At 47.3% G+C, this 21,843-nt stretch overlaps 1 protein-coding gene across 2 annotated transcripts in view; it reads right to left on the minus strand.

Moving 5' to 3' along the window:
- Window positions 1-21,843, minus strand: part of LOC140426816 (drebrin-like) — a 324,386-nt gene that overhangs the window by 205,513 nt on the left and 97,030 nt on the right. The gene's annotated exons all lie outside the window — the stretch shown is intronic.

The raw sequence follows: 21,843 nt of genomic DNA on the forward strand, positions 1-21,843 counted from the left end.
TCGCACCGGCGCCACATGGAACACAATCGATTTTAATGAATAACGGTGCAGGATTCGCTGGGTCCGTGATTGACATTCGGGAGGCTGACAAGCCGCATATACACACTTCACTCCTCACACACACCATTCCGCGAACAGGATGGAACTGGTTGCACTGGAGTGCACCCATCCCGCTGATTGGTTGGCTGGGGCCAGAGGGTATCTAGGGGGGTGGCCTGGGGAGACACCCGTACGACCTATGGCCCTAAATTCACAGTGGGCAGTCAACAGTGGTGCAGTGCATGGCTGCCTTGCAGGTCACCGCAATGGTGTTCTGTGCCCATCCACCCCGATCCCACTGCCCACCTCCTGGCCACAACCCTCCGCTTCTTTCCTCGCCCCTGGCAGAACTCCCCCCCCCCCCCCCCCCCGCCCTCCACCCCCACCCCCCCACCCCCGGCCAGCGGAACGACTGTCAGCAAACTATGGCCTGTTGGACACCTTCCATAACCCCTCGCTCTCCCTCAACAGCCACGATGCCTGTTACACGATTTTTAGAAGCACAAGTGAACCGTGCGGTGGGATACTCAGCCGATTGGAGGTGGAGAATGACAGAGGCCCCGGAGAATACCGGGTCAGGCCCGCCAATGATATGCCAAGGGTGTTTACTGTACATGCGAGTGGAATGCATTGACGGCACTGTTGAGGCACCGGGGAATTGCAATTTCGCGTAAAACCCATTACCCACCACGATTTTGACAATCGCGTTTCCCAATTCCGGCATCAGCTGACAGAGAATCCTGCCCATGATCTATTATTTCAAGGGATGCAAAAGTCCTAAGAGACCAATCAAAGATGAGGGAGAAACTATTGTATCTATCCTGCAGGACTTAAAATGTATCAAAATATTCTGTGCATTAACAGTACTAGAGATCTCGCTGAAACTTGACGTAACATTTGCCTTTATGGAGGTAATGCATTAAGGAGAACTACTACGCCCTTTAATTATCAATTAATCTTCCAGAATGAGCGTGATAAACGTACAATTTTCAATTAATGTTCCTCAAGTTGCTGGAAGGTTCTGTTGTATTGCTGGGACAGGTTATTACTCTGAAAAACATCCGTGGCAGCATTTTCTGTGCCAAGGCAAAAGCTAATTCTGTGAAGTCAGCAAGGCAAGGATTAACTCTGGAAGCTAGCTTGTGAAGACTTTCCCGATTAGCGGTCATTGCACAAATTACAGGACAGGGAACAATCCTCAGGACAGGATTTTTCTAGAAGCGTCTGTGACTTCAGTGTTTGAAAGTGTTCTAAAGTATTTTAACACAATAAATGCCAGGTTTAAATACTATGAAAAGAAGAATTAAATTACTGGAGTATGGAACGCTGAACCCCCTTACTTGATATCCTTTAAGTGGTATAAACATTTTAAAGTCAATATTTTGGTAATTTTTACCCTTGGATACAAGGCCATGGGGACATGGCAGGTAAAGATTGTAAGTTTCACTTATATTGGAAGGTCAATAACTGGCAAGCGTTACACAGCGTTGTGGTTCTTATTCCTTTAAATTATAATACATTGATTTTGGGGAAGGGATATATAAGCATTTTAAATGCCAATCCATTGAAGGAGGTTATATTGGAAAGAGTAACATTTCACCTGCATGGAGTCAGTACGGAGTTAGGGATATCAGTTCTTCATGCATAGAACCAATAAAGAGGGTACTCATTCTTAATCCTGTTATCAAAGAGAGAGAGAAAAATCTACTCAGGAAAAGAGGATAATCATGCTGAAGTCCTATTATGTTTTTGTAGTTGCTTGAGCATTGACATGGTTAATAGTTTGGGCTAGATTTTGTCCACTGCTACATGAACAGCTTTAGCCTTTACTTCAGCTAGTGATGTTGAAGATGGACAGTCACCTTCATAAGTTCTGGTAAGAATTCTTCAAATTTTAATTAGGTCGTTTCAGCCATCCGTGAGATTGGATATTTTGCTCTCAATCAGCAGTTCCAAAGTGCACACTTCAAATGACTTAAAATGATTGTTTGCTGGACCACAAGACAGGTCAAAGATGATGCACTTTAGATGGGAGAAAACATTCAGAGCTTCGACCATGGGACAGAGCTAGCAATGCCACAATGCAATATGTACAATATTTTTAAAATCCTGAAAGAAAATGCTCTTCCCAACAATCTGTAGAACCAATGTTCTTCTAAGGAATGAGATTTGAATATTTTATATTTAATTAAGTTTAATCAGGGGAAAAGTAAACCGGATGAAACGGGATAACTTTTTAAAATCAGATTTTTGCTTGGTACAGAACTTGAGTCTTGCTGAAAAGGGAGAGATGTTGCCAAAGCTTTTCATCTTTCACTCTTTAGGACAAAAGCAAGAATGCCAAATAATCACACCAATTGATGCTGTAAGAGAAAAAGGTACTGATTGGTTGGCTGGTTGACTCTGATTGCCCATACATTGCGATAGAGAAATGCACACTCACTAAGCTCCCGGGTAATTAAGAAAAGGCGCAAAGCTTGAATATATTCCTTTAGTTTGCAGAGAATGGGCCCCATAGAGCTATATGAATTTCAATGTTAATATTGACCGGTGAAGGTAGGTTTGTGGTGGGCTTGCACAAATTCGCAAATGGGTTAATGGCCTCCATGTTAGGATCTAAAAAGTGTCCAGAGTACCTCAATTTACCATGGAAAGGCAAAGCATTTCAAAAATCTGAACAAGTTAAGCAAGTTGTTTCAGGTTGCTACTATGCAGTGGATATGAGCGTGATATTTTCCTGAAAAAGATGTTGCTGCTAGTTCAAAAAAGACATTTGCTTACCGCTCAACTGGGAAATGTTGTGTATGAATGTTGGTGCCAGTGTGATGCCAGGTATGTGGATCATACGTCTCAGCAATTGACAGATTGAATCAAAGAGCATGTTTCTTCAGTTCATAATAGGCAGAGTACAGGCCATTCTCAACCAGCCCATACTTGTAAAACTCAAAAAAATCACTACTGTTCGATGTGATACTGTGATTGGACAGCACTCGCTGAACAATACTGAGTGTGCTAATAACAACTAATTAAAGATAATCAGTTGATCTTGTAGCATAACTCATTTCTGCTTGTTAGAAGTGACATTCATTCACTCGCTCTTTGTAAAAAGGAATATATTCACGTCTTGCACCCTTTTTGAATTATCCAGCACCTTGGGGAGCCTATGATTGCTTTCTCCATGGCAACCCCTTGGGCAATTAGAGTCAACTTGCAAACCAATTAGCACCCTTTTGTCCTGTAGTTTAGCATTCTTGCGTTGTGCTGATGAGGAAGACAAAAAGCTTTGGCAACCTATCCCTCTTTTCAATAATATTAAATCAGATTCTTTACAGATAATTGTATGCTTTAATTAGTAAGTAATTGTTCCTGCAGATACTATTAAACCTAAGATGAACACTGCAATAATTTAATTACCTCCATAGTATGAAAGGCCTGTGTAGTTATAGTCCTCCCACTTACAACAAACTTGTTTTGATGTGGAGATGCCGGCGTTGGACTGGGATGAGCACAATAAGAAGTCTTACAATACCAAGTTAAAGTCCAACAGGTTTGTTTCGAATATCTAGCTTTCGGAGCACTGCAACTTCCTCAGGTTTATGTAGACAGCAGCTTATATCATAAAAAAGTGAGGTCTCAGCCCGTCATTTCTCTACAGACCAATATCAAATACTTTATATATCAATGTCAACGTGTACAAACTCTGGCATCTTTAATTCAACAATGTATTGGTGTCAAAGAGCACTAAACACGTTATTCTGTGGCCACTTATGTCAACAGGTTTTTTATTCACATGTGACACATGAGCGAGCATAATATGTGTCAAGAAAACAATACGGCTCATTAGGTCTATAAATTAGATCTACTGTAGGTGTCAAGCACAGGTTTCTAAACCAGTTTTATACTGTTGGTGTTATAACCTGCCTACTTACCATTGGCTGGTGTAATCATTCGCCAAACGGGCCCTATATCTTACCAGGTGCAAGCCCAGGGTCGTCTCCAGCGCAAACATGTAGACCACGTTCGGTCCAGAAGACTATCCCCTCAAAAGATTCCCCACCCCCGGAGCTCATTTCTACAGCCGCAGAGACCAGAGACAAGGGAAGGTAGTCCTCACAATCTTCCACTGGTGCCTCACTCGAAGCCTGCGCAGGTCATTACGGAACCGAATGGAGATAGAGACGCCGAGATGACAGAGGCAACAAACTCTGACTCCGAGATGGAGACACAGGATGCATCAGAGGGGGAATCCTCGGGTCCATGGGCCGTGGATGTACAACCGTTGCGCCGTTCATCACGGAAGCGCCGGTCTCCGTCTCGTTACACGCCGCCTGATCCAGCGCCACGTGCAAATGGTGTCCGGCCTGCGGCCAAACGAGTCCGACGCCCTCCTTCGCCAGGGTCTTCGGTGGATTCCTTGGACTTTGGGGGGGAGGGATGTTATAACCTGCCTACTTACCATTGGCTGGGGACTAATGACAATCCCACAATCCTGTGGGAGTATTAGCTTCCCCAATGAGGGGGGCGGAGAAACCATTAGTAAACTCCTAGTATAAATAAAGCTGGCCAGTTCAGGAACCAGCAGGAAGGAGTGTGCAGCAAGGGAAGTTGCTGCTGCTGTTATATATATATGTTATTGTAAATAAATGTTATTACTTTGTATCCTTAAAACTCGTGCTGGATTCTTCGTGGCCCTCACAAAAGTTATAGTAGACATTTTTGCATCAAATGGAGAGTAGTTACTAATCTGTTTGTTGGAAGCTTAACTCTTATTTGACATTATAGTCAATGACATAGGTCCCTATGTATTCACCATCACAAGGGTTAGCCATCACAAATATTAGTATATTCATTGTTTAGAAGGCATTTCAAGAAATCATGTCAATTTGGCACCTACAATATGATAGACGCATAATCAACCAGCTAAACCCTCAGCAGTATAAAAAGCCTCATCAAGCTTCATTAAATAAATTAAACACATTGTAGCATTAAGAGCAGCTATACAACACATTGTGCCAGTCTGCATCACATAATGACATAATGCCCATGTATTGTGCGAATAGCATGAAGTGCACCATAGTTTGTGACATTTTGGAATAGATTGCAATAACTACATGGTGCATAATGCTCAATGTCCTGGTTCGAAGAGGCTCCATTACAACAGAATCGCCCATATGCTACACAACAAGGTTTGCTGGCTCCCAAACTGGTCTTGCCTGCATGACTAACCTGCTTCCTAAATATCCTCAAGGTCACTGATAGCATTTGTATTAATTTTGAACTTAATTTATTTTCTGAAATGGCTGGGTTTTTTTTTAATCAACCACTTGGTCCTGAAGGTCTGCCTCTCTACTTTATTGTGAATTACAGAGGGGAATGGATGATTTCTCAGTCAGATATCAAGTGGTGACAGAATGCTTTCACTCCTTTGCTCTGGAGCACATAAGGGTGCACAGCACTATACTGTAGCTGATTCTTTGGGAGGCAGGACAAGTAGTCTTGGAGGAGGGACTAGGGAATAAGATGGAAGTGTCAGTGTAATGGAGCACAGAGGGAATTAGTTGACATCAGTTCCATTATTAGATTGGGAGAGAGAGAGAAGGAGGAGGATAAAAGCAAATCACTGCAGATGCTGGAACCTGAAACAAAAATAGAAAATACTGGACAATCTCAGCAGGTCTGACAGCATCTGTGGCGAGAGAGCAGAGCTAACGTTCCGAGTCTGGATGACTCTTTGTCAAAGAAGGAGGAGGAGGTTGTTTCGCACATATCAAGATCCCACAACAGCCAATGAAATGAATGACCAGTTATATACTGGTTTTACATTCAGTGATATGGGTTAAAGGAAGAATGTTGACTCGAATATCTTTCAAATGATGCCAAGGGATATTTAATGACAGCCTGAAACCCTGGAGCAGATGGAAAATGCTTAGTTTAATGTCTTTTATGAAAGACAGTGGGGGGGAAATGTGTTCACACAGCATTGTTATGTGCAAGCTGTATAGATTCCCCTGGGTTAGATAGCACCACGGGCCACAGAGTCTAGGCTACACCAATGACTGCTCCAGTATAACAACATTTCATCGGAAGGTAAAGCAGTTTCAATGCTCTGGTTCGGTATTTTAGGTGTACAGTGTACAGAATAACGCAGAGCATCAGAGGGTGAAGTTCCCCATTGCTGGCTGTGCGAGGAGGTCTTTAGCCAGAGGTTATGGTTCTATTGCTAACCAGCCTGTCTTCTCTCTTTGATGGTGCAACTAAAAAGGATTGCTGAATGTTTTATACAGAATATTTAGGGTGTGATTTTACTAAATGGGAACAAAGTCCCATAGTGAGCGTGTTTTGCTGTGTGTTTCCCGGCGCTTGCAGTGCTGAGAGACATGAAGCTATAAAACCCAACTCACGTTTGATAAGGGGCCTCAGCGGGGAACACGCGACCAGGGTCGCACTTAGCTCCATTTTGTACACTGAGGAGCTCCGCTTGCCTCAGTGCAGGGAGATCCGGATATCAATTTTAAATGTCGTCCAAATCTCCGAGGCTCCCGAAGAAACCTCCAAACCCCCAAATACACTATGGGAAGGGAAGGGAAGGGAAGGGAAGGGCTCTTCCCCCCCCTGCCCCCCAACCCCAACGCCCATGCAGGGTGCCCCTGGTCCAATCACACCCACACAAAACATGCCAGCTTGGCACTTTGGAAGTGCCAACCTGACACCCCACAAGCACCCACCCCCACCATCTGGCAGTGCCATCTGGGCAGTGCCAGGGTGCCACCCTGCCCAAAGGGCATACACCTGGGAGCCTTCGATCCCATGAAAGACCCCCATGAGTGCCATTCCATCTGGTCCCCGTTTGTGGAGACCAGTATTGAACGGTACTCACCTGACATCTTGGTGGCAAAGGGGATAGATCCTAATGTTCAGGTACCTCAGGAATCTGCACATTAAAGTGAGACTAGCTGTCTTGCTCTAATATGTAGATTTGTTAAAAAGTGATCTTGCCCAGAATGGGTGGGATTTGCTTCGCAACATCTGGCGAGATCGCGTTGGATAGGGTCTCCCGGCTTTTATCGGCCATGCTGCGCTGCAGCAAGCTGGTGTTCGAGCGCTGCGTGCCATTAAATTGCGCCCTTAGTGTGCAGGATGAAACTACCTGTAATTTAGCATCACTAAAACTTAGCATCAAGATCAAAGTGCACTTTTGATTCTATCAGATCTGCTGTCTCATTCATAAGAAACTATATGTGCCCATTTAGGTTTTAAACTGACTTATTTTGACGCATGTCCCCCTTCGAAATAAATTGAGCTCCGCATACTTGGATTCACTATCATATCATCTTTACTCATAGATATCATACTAAACATTTCCCTACTTTAAAAGTTCAATCAGGTCAATGCAATACTGGGGAGTTCTGCATTATATTTACGATGTTGCTGCACAACACAATTAGGGGTTTCATAGAACTCCTACAGTGCAGAAGGAGGCCATTCATACCATCGAGTCTGCACCGACCTTCCGATGGAGCACCCCACTAAGGCCCACGCCCCCGTCTATTCCTGTAACTCCATCTGACCTTTTTGGATACGAAGGGGCAATTTAGAATGGCCTATCCACCTAATCTGCACATCTTTGGGCTGTGAGAGGAAATCGAAGCACCTGGAGGAAACCCGGGCTGACATGGGACGAACATAGAAACTCCGCACAGGTTTCTGATAGTTTTTTGTGACATAGGAGCCCCAAATGCTGGTAATCAGGTTACCATATCTTATTTTGCTCGAATCAAACATATTTCGAAGATAGTTTTCTAGTAAGCACCATCTACCTTTACTATTTGTCATTTTCCAACTCCACTTCAACCTTTCTTATGCATTAAATACTATATTGGAAGTCACTCATCCAACCAGCTAAATCTTTCAACTTCCACATATATGCTTTCAATTATGAAAGAAGGCTTCAACTCTACTTGTGTAAATATTTAACGCTAATTAAAGATTTAACATTTGAAGAATCACAGCATATTAATTCATTCCAGTCCCAAGCCCCCTGGTGTTCCCTCTTGGCCTATCTGTTCTTCCTTTAAACAACAGCTGAGGTCAGAAACCCCTGTAGAGAAACAGCAGGTGTATATCTGTAATATCACTGTGATGCCTTGACTCATTTAGTACTTCTCTGAGTCAGAGGTTCGAGGTTTAATCCTCACTCCAGGATTTGAGTATTGGTCAGAGATGGTGTTTTTCCAATGAAATATCAAACTGAGATCTGCTCCCCCCCCCCCCCACCCAATCATATCCCCCCCTCTATTCCCCCCCCCCCCAATCATATCCTAGGGTTCCGCTGGATATTAAAGATATCACGGCATTTCCTGAATAAAATCAGATTCTATCCAGTCAACACTTTTAATTGTATATTAATTGAGTGTTTAATTAATTGTATTCAAGTGGTGGGTATTAGCTAGGAAGTCACTGCATTTCTATTGGATCAGACAAACTGTGGTGGTTGGCTTTAGAGGTGCATATTTGTAATGTGTATCTTCATAAACAAAAACTTATGAACTGTGTAAAGATTAGGCCCCAGTTCGAGTCTTCACCACTTGGCTTTGTGGAATTTTCAAACACTTTTCCCTCAATGAATACCCAAGGGGAAACATATATTAGCTGATTATTCAACTCACTGCTGTGTAAAAAGTAAAAAAAAAGCAAAGGAATTTGCACTTATGTAGCCACCTTCAATGGACCCAGGGCATTCTAAAAAACTTTTACACCAATTAAGTACTCAAATGCATTCACTGCTGTAAATGTACAAAATGCAGTTGAAAAATAAATGTTGGCCAGCACACCAGACAGAATGCCCCTGCTCTTCTTCCGTGCTATCTTACAGATCCACCCCAGATGGAAGATGGGGCCTCAGGTTAAAGTTTAATCTAAAAGGCAGCAGCGTCAACAATACAGCTCTCCCTCTGTTGTAAAGTCAGGTCTTTAAGCGGGCCTGGAAACGACTTCCTTCACACTCAGAACTAGAAATGCTTCAACTAAGTTGAAATGGCTGTTCTGCTTCCCAGTATAATACGTTTTTTAGCATAGCTCTAATGGATGTGATTTTTTTTAGGTTTTCAGCCAATGCGAACTAACGGCCAGGTATTATTTTGAAGAACACAGCTGTCATATGGAAAACATTGCGTGTCTCAGGTCAATTTTCTAAATACAGTTTTAACACTCCCAGATGTGCAGACGCAGAAACAATTCTCAAATTGAGCAGAACGTCTCTAGTTACAATTCAGAGGCATAGAGGAATTTATAGGTCTGGAAAAGACTAGGGCAGCCCCTCTTCCAATTCCCAAAGCTTAAAATGATACACATATACAAATTCCTTATATTCCTCAATTACTTGATTTCCATGTGTCCCTTTATCTTCTACACACTCACCGCCACACTGTTTCCTTCCACCTGCATTCTTCTGAGGTCAAATCTGTTCTTCCTGGCTACAGAGCTTCTGACCCTTTTCTTAAATTTTCTGATTGAAGTTATCAATAGTTTATAGAATCTTAAATACTTCAAATCTGTAGGGCCCTTCAGAGTATTTTGCCTGCTGTAAATATTTTCTGTTTCATATAGTTTCTTCCATTTGCCATGATCACAACCACTTCCAGAAGTCCTGTTTCTTTATTCACATTCACTATATGTATAAAGAGTTCAGAATTCTCAGGGGTCGAGGCCATCTGTTTAACTTACTCTCACCACCCTCCCCATCCCACCATTGCAGCCTCCAAACTCCCCCTATTTGCCCAGCCCTCCGGTTAGGTATCCTCCCACTGTTTCAAATTTGTCATCAATGCTTTATTTTTTTAAAGCATTTTCATTTTTTTAAACTCTTGACCCATAAATTCTCTCCAACTAACATCTCAGCTTTTGAATATTGAAATATTTCTCAAATCAATGTCCATTTATCCCAAAATTGTTTTTTAAGCCCTTTTGATCTGACTTTTGTCCTTTCCACAGCAAAAGATAAATCTCGAGCCAAATTCCCAAATTGTGTGCTCTGTCACCATGGTGCATTATGACTTCTTGTCCACCTCAATATTTCTACAGTGCTTAATGCAGTGACCATATCATCTGCCCCAACAGCTCTTCTCTAACATCCAGCTTCATAGGACTGCAATTGCACGGTTGCATTCCTGCCCATCCAAATGCAGCAATACATCCTCCGTATCTCCTTCAAGTCCCCCTGTGAACATGTACTCCCAGAGGCATCTTAAGTTGAACAAACAAACTTTATTTGCATGCTTCATTAGCTGCATGCTTCAAGCTAACCGACAGTACACTCTTTTTAACGGTGGCACGTTGGTACAGTGGTTAGCACGGCTGCCTCACAGCGTCAGGGACCCAGGTTCAAATCCACACTTGGATCACTATCTGTGAGGAACATAGAACATAGAAAAATACAGCACAGAACAGGCCCTTCGGCCCACGATGTTGTGCCAAACCTTTGTCCTAGATTAATCATAGATTATCATAGAATTTACAGTGCAGAAGGAGGTCACCCGGCCCATCGTGTCTGCACCGGCTCTTGGAAAGAGCACCCTATCCAAGGTCAACACCTCCACCCTATCACCACAACCCAGCAACCCCACCCAACACTAAGGGCAATTTTGCACACTAAGGGCAATTTATCACGGCCAATCCACCTAACCTGCACATCTTTGGACTGTGGGAGGAAACCAGAGCACCCGGAGGAAACCCACGAACACACGGGGAGGACGTGCAGACTCCGCACAGACAGTGACCCAAGCCGGAATCGAACCAGGGACCCTGGAGCTGTGAAGCAATTGTGCTGTCCGCAATGCTACCGTGCTGCCCTTAAGAACAAATTAATTTACACTATATCATTCTACCGTAATGCATGTACCTATCCAATAGCTGCTTGAAGGTCCCTAATGTTTCCGACTCAACTACTTCCACAGGCAGTGCATTCCATGCCCCCACTACTCTCTGGGTAAAGAACCTACCTCTGACATCCCCACTATATCTTCCACCATTCACCTTAAATTTATGTCCCCTTGTAATGGTTTGTTCCACCTGGGGAAAAGTCTCTGACTGTCTACTCTATCTATTCCCCTGATCATCGTATAAACCTCTATCAAGTCGCCCCTCATCCTTCTCCGTTCTAATGAGAAAAGGCCTAGCACCCTCAACCTTTCCTCGTAAGACCTACTCTCCATTCCAGGCAACATCCTGGTAAATCTCCTTTGCACCTTTTCCAAAGCTTTCACATCCTCCTTAAAATGAGGTGACCAGAACTGTACACAGTACTCCAAATGTGGCCTTACCAAAGTTTTGTACAGCTCCATCATCACCTCACAGCTCTTAAATTCAATCCCTCTGTTAATGAACGCTAGCACACCATAGGCCTTCTTCACAGCTGTATCCACTTGAGTGGCAACTTTCAAAGATGTATGAACATAGACCCCAAGATCTCTCTGCTCCTCCACATTGCCAAGAACTCTACCGTTAACCCTGTATTCCGCATTCATATTTGTTTAAAAGACAGGACCTCTTGGGTTGTAATGTCGGGATTACTCCCTGTGCCACGTGCCAGTGAGGCTAGAAATAGGAAGATAGAGCAGCTAAACACGTGGCTAAACAGCTGGTGTAGGAGGGAGGGTTTCCGTTATCTGGACCACTGGGAGCTCTTCCGGGGCAGGTGTGACCTATATAAGGACGGGTTGCACCTAAACCGGAGAGGCATAAATATCCTGGCCGCGAGGTTTGCTAGTGTCACACGGGAGGGTTTAAACTGGTATGGCAGGGGGGTGGGCACGGGAGCAATAGGTCAGAAGGTGAGAGCATTGAGGGAGAACTAGGGAATAGGGACAGTGGGGCTCTGAGGCAGAGCAGACAGGGAGAAGTTGCTGAACACAGTGGGTCTGGTGGCCTGAAGTGCATAGTTTTAATGCAAGAAGTATTACGGGTAAGGCAGATGAACTTAGAGCTTGGATTAGTACTTGGAACTATGATGTTGTTGCCATAACAGAGACCTGGTTGAGGGAAGGGCAGGATTGGCAGCTAAACGTTCCAGGATTTAGATGTTTCAGGTGGGATAGAGGGGGATGTAAAAGGGGAGGCGGAGTTGCGCTACTGGTTCGGGAGAATATCACGCTGTACTGCGGGAGGACACCTCAGAGGGCAGTGAGGCTATATGGGTAGAGATCAGGAATAAGAAGGGTGCAGTCACAATGTTGGGGGTTTACTACAGGCCTCCCAACAGCCAGCGGGAGATAGAGGAGCAGGTTGGTAGACAGATTTTGGAAAAGAGTAAAAACAACAGGGTTGTTGTGATGGGAGACTTCAACTTCCCCAATATTGACTGGGACTCACTTAGTGCCAGGGGCTTAGACGGGGCGGAGTTTGTAAGGAGCATCCAGGAGGGCTTCTTAAAACAATATGTAGACAGTCCAACTAGTGAAGGGGCGGTACTGGACCTGGTATTGGGGAATGAGCCCGGCCAGGTGGTAGATGTTTCAGTAGGGGAGCATTTCGGTAACAGTGACCACAATTCAGTAAGTTTTAAAGTACTGGTGGACAAGGATAAGAGTGGTCCTAGGATGAATGTGCTAAATTGGGGGAAGGCTAATTATAACAATATGAGGCGGGAACTGAAGAACATAGATTGGGGGCGGATGTTTGAGGGCAAATCAACATCTGACATGTGGGAGGCTTTCAAGTGGCAGTTGAAAGGAATTCAGGACCGGCATGTTCCTGTGAGGAAGAAGGATAAATACGGCAATTTTCGGGAACCTTGGATAACGAGAGATATTGTAGGCCTCGTCAAAAAGAAAAAGGAGGCATTTGACAGGGCTAAAAGGCTGGGAACAGACGAAGCCTGCGTGGAATATAAGGAAAGTAGGAAGGAACTTAAGCAAGGAGTCAGGAGGGCTAGAAGGGGTCACGAAAAGTCATTTGCAAATAGGGTTAAGGAAAATCCCAAGGCTTTTTACACGTACATAAAAAGCAAGAGGGTAGCCAGGGAAAGGGTTGGCCCACTGAAGGGTAGGCAAGGGAATCTATGTGTGGAGCCAGAGGAAATGGGTGAGGTACTAAATGAATACCTTGCATCAGTATTCACCAAAGAGAAGAAATTGGTAGACGTTGAGTCTGGAGAAGGGTGTGTAGATAGCCTGGGTCACATTGAGATCCAAAAAGACGAGGTGTTGGGTGTCTTAAAAAATATTAAGGTAGATAAGTCCCCAGGGCCTGATGGGATCTACCCCAGAATACTGAAGGAGGCTGGAGAGGAAATTGCTGAGGCCTTGACAGAAATCTTTGGATCCTCACTGTCTTCAGGGGATGTCCCGGAAGACTGGAGAATAGCCAATGTTGTTCCTCTGTTTAAGAAGGGTAGCAAGGATAATCCAGGGAACTACAGGCCGGTGAGCCTTACTTCAGTGGTAGGGAAATTACTGGAGAGAATTCTTCGAGACAGGATCTACTCCCATTTGGAAGCAAATGGACGTATTAGTGAGAGGCAGCATGGTTTTGTGAAGGGGAGGTTGTGTCTCACTAACTTGATAGAGTTTTTCGAGGAGGTCACTAAGATGATTGATGCAGGTAGGGCAGTGGATGTTGTCTATATGGACTTCAGTAAGGCCTTTGACAAGGTCCCTCATGGTAGACTAGTACAAAAGGTGAAGTCACACGGGATCAGGGGTGAGCTGGCAAGGTGGATACAGAACTGGCTAGGTCATAGAAGGCAGAGAGTAGCAATGGAAGGATGCTTTTCTAATTGGAGGGCTGTGACCAGTGGTGTTCCACAGGGATCAGTGCTGGGACCTTTGCTCTTTGTAGTATATATAAATGATTTGGAGGAAAATGTAACTGGTCTGATTAGTAAGTTTGCAGTCGACACAAAGGTTGGTGGAATTGCGGATAGCGATGAGGACTATCAGAGGATACAGCAGGATTTAGATTGTTTGGAGAGATGGCAGATGGAGTTTAATCCGGACAAATGTGAGGTAATGCATTTTGTAAGGTCTAATGCAGGTAGGGAATATACAGTGAATGGTAGAACCCTCAAGAGTATTGAAAGTCAAAGAGATCTAGGAGTACAGGTCCACAGGTCATTGAAAGGGGCAACACAGGTGGAGAGGGTAGTCAAGAAGGCATACGGCAAACTCTCACTATAGCAGTCAAATGCACCAAATTCAGCACTCCCTCAGTCACCAAACTCTCACTATAGCACTCAAATGCACCAAATTCAGCACTCCCTCAGTCACCAAACTCTCACTATAGCACTCAAATGCACCAATTTCAGCACTCCCTCAGTCACCAAACTCTCACTATAGCACTCAAATGCACCAAATTCAGCACTCAGTGCAAACCTAGTTTGCACTTTCTCCCCGTGTCTTTGTGGGTTTCCTCCGGGTGCTCCAGTTTTCTCCCACAGCCCAAAGAAGTGCAGGTTAGGGAGATTGGCCTTGCTAAATTGCCCCTCAGCGTCCAAAAGGTTAAGTGGGGTTCTTGAGTTGTGGGGCTTGGGTAAGGACGTGGGCCTAGGTAGGGTGTTCTTTCAGAGGGTTGGTGCAGAACTGATCGGCCGAATGGCCTCCTTCTGCACTGTAGTGATTTGATTCTATTCTAACTTGGAAAACCCCCTCCCTTTCAAGAGATTCCCCAGGTTCCAGGTTAGGTGTTGATTGGTTGTCCAAGCCACATGACCCTTACATGGAAAGGCTGGTCCTAAAGTGGCAATCACCCCGAATATCTTCTTACTAACCCATGTGCTGCTAATCAGCAGGCAATACATAGACATGAAGTCAGCACTTACACATATACTGAGATCACCCAGCTATACCTGTCCCATAACTCACTCTGAGGCTGGGATTTTCTGCCCACGTTTTCAGCGGGCGAGAACGATAGAAGGGGGGGGGGGGCGGGAGATTTGAGGAGTGCCCCAACACGGCTTTCACGCCACGGGAATTCCCTGCTCGATTGTCCGGTTGGGAACCCCATTACCATATATTTTAGTATCATTAGCGATTTCTCCGCTCTATTATGAAAATCGCTTATTGTCACAAGTAGGCTTCAAATGAAGTTACTGTGAAAAGCCCCCAGTCGCCGCATTCCGGCGCCTGTTCGGGGAGGCTGTTCGTCTGCTTTCAAAGCCAGCGATTTAGCCCTGTGCTAAACAGCCCCATCGTTACTCCCTCATGTTTGGAATCCCTCCAACCCAACACCACCCCTCCTTCCCCCTGCTCCCCCTTGCTGACATGATGTCACGTCGGCATGGTTTACACCAACTTTTGACAAACAGAGACCTGAGGAAGTGAAATCGGCAGGGGCGCACAGCCCCCGGGGAAAGACGGTTGTGACTGGCAATTCATGGACGTTCCTCTGGCAGTGCCGGGGAGGGGGGACTTCTGATGGGGAGGTCCGTTGGGGGTGTCCGGGGGTGTGAGGAGTGTTCTCTTTTCCAATGGGGGTAGGGGGTTCCCTTTCCCGGGGGGAGGGAGGGGGGCAGGTGGCACGTGTGAGTGCAGGGATGGGATTCTGTATTCTGGGGGGGGGGGGGGTGATGTACAATCGACCGAGTAGGGCAGATTGCGAGCCTTTATGAAATGGTACAACCTTGTGACTACCGGGTGACAAAGGCTGTCGTGCAGGGCCCGGAGTCGGTCTACTTGTGCGCTGGCACATGTACCTCGTGATAGGGCGTCTGGGGGCTCGTTGCGCTTGCCGGGGCGACACAAAATCTCGTAATTGTAGGTGGAGAGCTCGATCCTCCATCTCAAGATCTTATCATTCTTGATCTTGCCCCGCTGTGTGTTATTGAACATGAAGGCTACCGACCACTGGTCAGTGAGGAGAGTGAATCTCCTGCCGGCCAGGTAATGCCTCCAATGCCGCATGTCGATGGATGAGTGCCGAATTTCTGAGGCATGAAGGGTGCGGGAAAAGAATGCCATGGGCCTGCCTGCCTGATTGAGGGTGGTGGCTGGGCCGACGTCTGATGCGTCGCTTTATACTTGGAAGGGCAGTGTCTCATCTACAGCGTGCATCGCGGCCTTGGCGATATCAGCTCTGATACAGGCGAAGGCCTGTTGAGCCTCGGCCGTCAGGGGAAAATGGGTGGACTGTATGAGTGGTCTGGCCTTGTCCGCATAGTTTGGTACCCACTGGGCGTAGTATGAAAAGAACCCCAGGCAGCGTTTGAGGGCCTTGGGACAGTGGGGGAGGGGAAGCTCCATGAGGGGGTGCATGCGGTCGGTTTCGGGCCCCAGAACTCCGTTCTGGACCACATAGCTGAGGATGGCTAAGCGGTTCGTGCTGAACATGCGCTTCTCTTTGTTGCAGGTGAGGTTTAGGAGAGTGGCGGTGTGGAGAAATTCGGCACGGTTGGCATCGTGGTCCTGCTGGTCGTGGCCGCAGATTGCGACGTTGTCTAGGTACGGGAAGGTGGCCCGCAAACCGTACCGGTCGACCATTCGGTCCATCTCCCTTTGGAAGACCGAGACCCCATTGGTGACGCCGAAGGGAACCCTGAGGAAGTGATAGAGGCGATCGTCTGCCTCGAAGGCGGTGTATGGACGGTCCGCCTTACGGATTTGAGGTCTACTGTTGAAAAGACCCGGCACTGTGCAATCTGATTGACCATATCAGATATGCGTGGGAGGGGGTAAGTGTCGAGCTGCATGTACCGATTGATGGTCTGGCTGTCATCCACGACCATTCTGTGTTTCTCCCCAGTTTTAACTACTACCACTTGGGCTCTCCAGGGGCTGTTGCTGGCCTCGATGATGCCTTCCCGAAGCAGCCGCTGGACCTCGGACCTGATGAAGGTCCTGTCCTGGGCGCTGTACCGTCTGCTCCTGGTGGCGACGGGTTTGCAATCCAGGGTTAGATTTGCGAAGAGGGAAGGTGGATCGACCTTTAGGGTCACGAGGCGCACACAGTAAGGGGTGGTAGGGGCCCGCCGAATTTCAGGGTTAGGCTCTGGAGGTTACACTGGAAGTCCAGGCCGAGTAGTAGGGCAGCGCAGAGGTTAGGGAGGACGTAGAGGCGGAAACTGCTGAATTCCAAGCCCTGGACCGTGTGTGTGACCGTACAGTACCCCTGGATCGCCACGGAATGGGATCTGGAGGCCAGGGTGTACAGCGAGGGAGCAGCGCCTTACCGTATCCGGGTGGAAGAAGCTTTCGGTGCTCCCCGGAGTCCAGCAGGCAAGAGGTCACGTGTCCGTCGATTTTAGGGCTGGTCGATGCGGTGGCCAGGTTGTGCGGACGAGACTGGTCGATGGTCACTGAGGCGAGTCGTGGTTGGTCGTCTCTGGTGTCGGATGATGGGGTGCCCAGGGGGCACAGGTCCTGGAACGCTGGTGGTGCCCATGTGCCGTGGCGGAGACAAGATGGTGGCGCCTGAAGATCGTGGGGAGGACAAAATGGCGGCGCCCATGGGCCGCACATGGCGGGGTTCAACAAGATGGCGGTGCCCATGGGCCGCACGTTTTGCGCGGAGAAGAAGATGGCGGCGCCACTGGCCGCACATGGTCCGGGGGGGTGAAGTGGTGGCGCCCATTGTGCGTAAACGAGGGGGATGGGGCGATAGCGGCGACTGCGCGGACCTGGCACACCGTGGCGAAGTGCCCCTTCTTACCGCAAGCCTTACAAAGGGCAGCACGGGCCGGGCAGCGTTGGCAGGGGTGTTTTTGCTGGCCGCAAAAGTAACATCGGGAACCCCCGGGGTTAGCTGGCTGGCGCGTGGCACAGGTGTATTGGCTGGGTAAGACCCCCGCTGGGGCGGCCGTCTGTGGGGTCCACGATGCGTAGGAGGGGTGGGCCACGTGGCTGGGGGCGTAGGCCTGAATATTGCGCAAGGCGACCGTCATAGAGAGCGCTAGCTTTTTGTCTCTGCGAGATCGAGCGTGGCCCCTTCTAAAAGTCGCTGTTGTATGAGGTCCAACCCAATCCCCGTAACAAAAGCGTCCCGCATAAGGAGGTTAGAATGTTCCGTGGCCGTAACGGCCTGACAGTCACAGTCCCGGACTAGTGGGATTAGGGCCCACCAGAAGTCTTCTATGGACTCACCAGGGAGCTGAGAGCGACTGGCGAGTACGTGCCTGGCGAAGAGCGTGTTCGTCCGCTGGACGTAATTTTCTTTAAGTAGCGCCATGGCTTTGTCGTACTTCGGCGCGTCCTGGATCAGCGGAAAGACGCTGGAGCTCAACCTCAAGTACAGTATCAGTATTTTCTGAGCCTCTGGAACAGGGTCTGGTGCAGACCTGGTGTACGCCTCGAAAAAAGCTAGCCAGTGCTGAAAGTCGTTTTTGGCGTCGCTTGATTGCGGATCCAGCTGCAGGCGATCCGGCTTGATACGGAGGTCCATGTTCTGAAAATCTTAGAGCAATAAATTGATGCACGATCAATTGGACAAAGACGAGAGTTGAATACAACTGAGACTTTATTGTTCGAAGATGTGTGGCCACCCACAGCAGCTGGCGAAATGGCTGCTGCACGGAGGACACACATATTTATACTCCGCCTACTGGGCAGGGCCAGCAGGCAGGGACTACCGCCGTAGCTGTAGTACAGGTCCTACCATACATCACCTAATATAGGTGCAACAGTGGTTTACCACAGGGGAGCATTTACCATGTACGTGGGGAGGGGATGAGGGGGGGGGGGGGGGGGGGGGGGGAGGAATGAGCAACCTCTTTCTTATTTTTGTTTTGTTTTGATTGGGCTCCGGTCTCTTGAAACCTGACCCGTCAGTGTGACACTGTGGGACCCGCCTCCATGATTGTCTTTGACCAAGTGTCAAAAAGTGTGGTGGGAAAAGCCGGTAGTGGAGCTTATGGGCAAATCACATTTCTCACCTGAATTGACACTTCGTAAATAAAACAGAAAATTGCACCCATGCTTCAACTGTTGCAAAACAGCTTATCCAACAAAGTCTTTGATAAGTCGCATCTTCTTTCCAATTCAGTAATGAGGCAGAATTTTATGACCACAGGCAGGCAGGGGTGGGTAAATTACTGTGGGCACTTTTCATCATGCTCACCAACCTGCCCACAATTTACAAGCATTGTGGTAGGCTTCAGGGTGGCCTCACAGCCTTTGTGCCAATTGAGGTCCTGAAGTGGCCAATTACCACTGCTGCTATTTCATGGGCGGCAGGCTGAGGTTGGCAATGGGTCTGAACATGGCAGGTAACATTGCCTCAGACAAGGAAAGATGGTTGCATTTACGGGACCCCATTTCGATGAGAGACCCTCCCCAGAGCTGCAAAGACTTTGTTGGATCAGCTGTTCCGCAACTGTTGAAGCATTGGGTGCAATTTTCTGTTTTTTTAACTAAGTGTCAATTCAGGTGAGAAAAGCAGCTTGCTGCCCACCAGCTCCACTGCCCACATTTCCCCACCTGAGCCCCTTTGCAACCATAGCCCTTTGTTAAGATCACAGGGTGTGATTCAGTGACCTGGTTGCAACCAGTGTGGATCCGGGCTCAATGGGTAAGAGCTCCAAATTGTACTCCATGCCAGGTGCGGGGCCTTTCATGAGTCACCTGACTCACTCCGCCCAACGCAATCTGGATCTGACCCTTGTTGGGTTCAACCAGATTGGCATATATAAATGAGCCTAACTATTAATTTAAATACCCAGATGCCAGATTCACTAGGCGACGGGGACTCAACGGCCACGTTTGCGAGACCTCGCCAGGGCACGGTTTAGTACTGGTCGATACAAACGTGGACCAGGCGCGGTTTAGTACTGGTCGATACAAACGTGGACCAGGCGCGGTTTAGTACTGGTCGACACAAACGTGGATCAGGCGCGGTTTAGTACTGGTCGACACAAACGTGGATCAGGCGTAACAGCACCTCGGGGGTGGGGGGTGAGGGGGGCTGCGCAGGGCATTATTGACCTCCGGGTGGTCGGGGACAAGGCAGAGTGGTACCCTGACATTCCCCCTGGCACTCGGGCACCTTGGTACTGCCAGCTTGGCATCTGGCAGTGCCACCCTGACCAGGGTGGCACTGCCACAGGTCTGGCCCAGGGGGACTTGCTAATTGGAGGAAGGGGCCTCAACAAGATTGAGTTGTCTCAGTGGGAGGGTAAGGAAAGCGGGTGGGCCTGAAAGGGGAGGGGGGGGGGGCGGAAGGTTGGGGCTGCTGCTCAAAATGGCGCCCGATCTGCGATCAGCCATTCCTGCTGGCGAGATTAGCTCACCAGCAGAAAATCTCTCTTAAGTGTGGTCTCGGTGGGGAGAAACCCCCCCGAGGCCAAAAAATGGCAGAGTGCCATTGAAAGCGGGGGGTTAGTTCACGGCACTGAAGCTGCTGAGAAACACCCCACCAAACACGCCCGGAAACAGACTTTTTTTAAGTCCGTTGAATCACGGCCCCAGTTTATGTTATAACTGGACAGGAAGATCCCAGAATCGAATCCTGGCTCATGCGGAGGAACAGAACACAGGATCGCAAATTAGTTTTAACAGGAATAAAAAAAAATTCTTAAACATCAAAAGATTGGATTATGATACAATACACCTTTGTTCCCTCCAGCATGAATCTAACTATAGATTTTATCCTTCCAGGCACATAAACGTGAAATTAAACCCACGTAAAACTATACCTTATTTAGCCATAGAACTTACAGTGCAGAAGGAGGCCATTCGGCCCAACAAGTCTGCACCAGTCCTTACAAAGAGCACCCTACTCAAGCCCAGGTATCTACCCTATCCCCATAACCCAGTAGCCACCACTTAACCTTTTTGGACACTAAGGCCAATTTATCATGGCCAATCCACCTAACCTGCACGACTTTGGACTGTGGGAGGAAACCAGAGCACCCGGAGGAAACCCACGCAGACACTGGGAGAACGTGCAGACTCCGCACCGACAGTGACCCAAGCCGGGAATCGAACCTGGGACCCTGGAGTTGTGAAGCAACTCTGCAAACCACAATGCTACGACCATGTTTCTAAAGTTTACCAATACAAATCTAAATCCCTTATAACTTCTTTTGTTTTCCTAATACCTTATAACCACACCAGATTTAGCTATTCCAAAGCTATACTTATTAGTCTTGTGTTCTTCAGCCTTCATCAACTCTAACTTGTTCAAAGTCCTGCTGTGCATATTGACACTCTTCAATGGACACCCACTGGGTACCCGATAGGCACAGTGCACCTGCCAGAAGCTTGTGAATTTCCTACTCCTATATTCGTTCATGGCATGGATGCATGGTTGGCACAGAAACACCATCAATCCATCCCATCCCCACCACCTTATCTGAAATTTATGTACACAATTGAACAATAAACCAGAATGTGGGTACCAAGACATCCCATGATCTTAAACAGTATTGGTGGGTAATTTTTAAAAACACATCTGTTATTTGCAAGCAAAATCATCGGCGTCTGACTGTGAAAAATGAAAAAAATCTGATTTATAGGTTCTGCAACGGGCCACTGTGCCAGGTTTCTTCAAGTGCTCTTCCATCAAAGCACTCAACACTTATTGAGGAGCAAATTGAGGCAGGAGGCCAGGAAACCCCCCTACTAACTGCATCTATTCCAGGTGCCGATCGACATCCACCTTGTTCGCGAGAACTAAGGAAATTCGAGTGGGTTGCAAATAGCCAGAGGTGTGACTAAAGAGTCCTCCATTTCAACTTCCCTATAATTGGCGACTACATTTTCATTAGCTACAGTGAAGAGAAATAGCTGCCTTCTCCTTTTTTGTCTAAATTGCATTCTCCCATTAAGAAGCTCATTTGAAGTTGGAAAGAAAATGGGAGGGGCTGTTCGGGATGCTATCGAC

The sequence above is a fragment of the Scyliorhinus torazame genome, chromosome 7 (genome assembly GCF_047496885.1).
Source record: "Scyliorhinus torazame isolate Kashiwa2021f chromosome 7, sScyTor2.1, whole genome shotgun sequence".
NCBI lineage: Eukaryota > Metazoa > Chordata > Chondrichthyes > Carcharhiniformes > Scyliorhinidae > Scyliorhinus > Scyliorhinus torazame.